The sequence below is a fragment of the Dendroctonus ponderosae genome, unplaced genomic scaffold (genome assembly GCF_020466585.1).
Source record: "Dendroctonus ponderosae isolate FM_Combo_2020 unplaced genomic scaffold, Dpon_F_20191213v2 Dpon_F_20191213_6, whole genome shotgun sequence".
Lineage (NCBI taxonomy): Eukaryota > Metazoa > Arthropoda > Insecta > Coleoptera > Curculionidae > Dendroctonus > Dendroctonus ponderosae.
In genome coordinates, this window is record NW_026018814.1 from 5,931,592 (window position 1) to 5,935,167 (window position 3,576).

General features: G+C 31.1%; 1 long non-coding RNA gene across 1 annotated transcript in view; it reads right to left on the bottom strand.

The window, feature by feature from the left end:
• The window catches only part of LOC109540549, a 4,779-nt gene extending 2,644 nt beyond the window's left edge, over positions 1-2,135 (bottom strand). The window contains exon 1 of the long non-coding RNA XR_002172211.2: positions 1,748-2,135. This is a non-coding gene — a long non-coding RNA (uncharacterized LOC109540549). The remainder of the gene's footprint in view (positions 1-1,747) is intronic.
• Positions 2,136-3,576: the final 1,441 nt, after the last annotated feature.

A 3,576-nucleotide genomic window follows, 5' to 3' on the forward strand; every position in this document is an offset into this window, starting at 1 on the left:
ATTTATCAATTAAAATACGTTTCGGTGTATTTTTCCACCATCATCAGTTTTTCTAAAATAACATAGTTAAAAAAAAATTTCATTAATTTAAAAAACCATCACAGTTTGTCAACAGCCTCATCATATCACATATTAAAATACATCACAATTGCAACACTTTAAAACATTCTAAAATTAATTAGGCCTAACAGGTGATTAGTCAGGACAATCAAATGGGAAGAGACTAGAATTCTTTGTTCAGATACTTAAATATTTTTACTTACACGTGCCAACAATAAACAACTATCCAAAGTCATTTTTTGAACCAATCATAAAGCAAAGGATAAATAAAATATACAATTCAACTAAATGGAGAAACATAAATAAAAGAAGAGAAGGTGATTTCAAGTATTTATCATTACCAAATATTCCGGAAATTAACACAAAAATTAAAAATATATTCAAATCACATAATATCGACATAGCAGAAAAAACTGAAAACTCCTTAGCAAATGAATGTTTCACAAAATTTAAACCTAGGATTGACAAATTAGACACGCCTAATGTAATTTACAAAATAGTTTGAATTGTGATAACACAGATATAGGTCAAACAGGACAATATCTAAAGAAAAGAATATACGAACATAAGAATAGTAAAAAGTCTAAGAAAAAATAACGAAAATGGTACAACATTAGCACAGCATGCACAACAGAGGTTACATAATTTTGATTTTGATAACACAAAAATACTGATTAACGAGAGTAATTATAATAACAGAAGAGTCCACGAAATGATACAGATTAAAAAACATAACAATGCTATGAATTTCAGATCGGATACCGACAATCTTAGCTCAGTATATCATACATTAATTAAGTAAAATAAACATAGAATATTAACTAACACCCGGTATATTGAAGAATTTTGCAAACCAAAAATAATGTTCTCAGAATTCAAAGAAAAATAGCTGAAAGTAAAAGAAATCAATATAAACAATATTTTATTCGCTTTGTGTCCAAAATGGATAAAATTAATACTCCAAATGTATGCCAAGGCTTAAAGCAGCAACAACGCTACACGTGTAAGTAAAAATATTTAAGTATCTGAACAAAGAATGCTAGTCTCTTCCCAAATTTGATTGTCCTGACTAATCACCTATTAGGCCTAATTAATTTTAGAATGTTTTAAAGTGTTGCAATTGTAATGTATTTTAATATGTGATATGATGAGGCTGTTGACGAACTGTGATTGTTTTTTAAATGAATGAAATTTTTTTTAACTATGTTATTTGAGAAAACTGATGATGGAGAAAAAATACAACGAAACGTATTTTAATTGATAAATAAAGACAATAAATGACTGACATCCAGGAATTAATTTTGATGTGTTATAGCTAATAACGCAAATTTATAAATGGGCTTATTATTTATCATGCATAATAAAGTTACTAGCCTAACTTAGAACTTGTAAATATTCTGCTTACTTCAGCATATTAACATCTTGTAGATATCAAATAAAATCAAGGTGACTTGTGTTTCAGTCGAAGTAAAAATTAACTTGAAATTCAATTCTATACACAATATGCTGAATTTAATTTTTATTTATGTAAATTAAGTTGTAGCTGATTGCTCTTATTCTCAGTTGCAAAGCTCGTTTTAATCAAACACATTGAAAATGTAACTGTGCTCTAATAAGCGCGAATAAATATATTGGGGAGGCCCAAACAGCCGACAACCACGAAATTAATATTTAACTTTAAGCTTACCGCAAGTAGCGATGGTCTTAACAATTTTTTTGAATAGAAATACACTCCACTTTGCACTTAACAATAATTATATTAAAACGCTCCTTGAAATTGTCATCACCTAAAAGATTTGGAATTGGAAAAGCAGAATTCCCGAACGGGAGAGTTGATGGCGTCTTCCTGTCGGGCGCCTCAATGAGATCGCGCTTGCGAAACTGAGAATGGCACTTATGATAATTCTAGATGGAAATTATCGACAAAAACATATTTAATGTACATAAAACCACTGGTACTAAAAATTATATTGCACTTGTGATTATGTATAACTTTTGCCTTAGCCATATATGTTAATTCGTAATTTGCGGTTAATAGAGTCTAAGGTCTCCTAGGAATATGAACTGCTCTTGCACTTATATCATTATATTGTTAACACAGTTAATAGTTTTCATATAATCAGATATGGATAGTTTGGGTCGGCGTATTATTTCTTTATCTTAGATATATTTGGAAATCATCTATGTTTAAAAATTGTGCTTGGTTCATTTGATATTTTTGTCCTGATTGAAGGTAAATGTATGTAGAAAGTCGCAAGAATTTCTAACCTTAGAGGCACGTGATTGTTCGGACTGGAATATTGACTAGTAACTGAACAATAACAAATTAACGGTTAGAAGAAAATATACCTATATACTATTCCCTGTGGGGAATGCCCCCCAAAATGGGGACGGGGGATGCCAGTTCAGTAGTAGACAGTTTTAATTCATAAAATAAGGTCTTTTTAGGTCGTTGGATATCATCAACAAACTATTTGCTTCGTAACTGAATGTTCTTCAATTTGTGTCACTTAAAACCAGGAGTTTTGATCAAGATTTATTTTATATTTTATAACATAGTTAGATAAGTTTGTAAAATGATGCCGCTTAGTAGGAGTAAACGAGTTTCAAATTCTGTTCAACTTTTAGATAAATCAATTACAACTGATATTTTTGAAGTTGCTATCATCAATACGTTAGCTGACCAGTTGAAGATCATAGAAAATTGCAACAGACATTTGAAAATGCTCTACAGTCCAAACGTCCTATTGCGAGCTTACTGGTGTGAGCATATTCACGTACGTGTAAATCCGTCTTGAAATATTACTATTTCACTAAATATCAGATCTAAAGCTACAGCTTTCTTTGCTGTGTTCCCTTGGGATCTTTCGTGGCGGTTTCATATTCACTTTACTGCTTGTCTTTTTCCCATGCGTCTGTTTACCACAGCTTCAAAATCCGTCCGCGAACGGTTTGTGCAGCTGGGAATATTAAACCGATAGTTTACTTCAACTTCTTATTGTTCCCACTTCAGCCACAGTGGTGTAATAAGCAATATGTAAAGAAGAAATATCTCCCTAGTCTTAATTTTACCGCCAGGATACCTTGCAGTCACTGTTGCAATTGCTTCTATTCAACAATGATTGGATTTTCAAGCATCATTTCTCAATGAGAACCAGTTTAGTTGGTTTGCCTGCATCTGGTTGAGGTCGTTCCAAAAGGGATAAAAATATAAAAGTATTGATGTTTTTGAGTAGCTGCGATACCCAACAAACAGTGTTATTTAAAAATTCCGTATAAATACGGTAGGTTGATCCAAATAGACGAATCCTATTTAGAAAAATAACTGAATAAAAACTGCTATCTTTTTCGAAAAAATTTTATTTGGAGAGTTGCTGTCATTTAAGGGGTAAAACCTTTCCAGAATTACATTTTTAATATCACATGTTCAATAGCTCAATTAAATATTTTCAACAGTTAGTCGTTTGCGAAGACACTCTTATTTTTCAAAGCAAATTAATTGTCACAACTTGATTA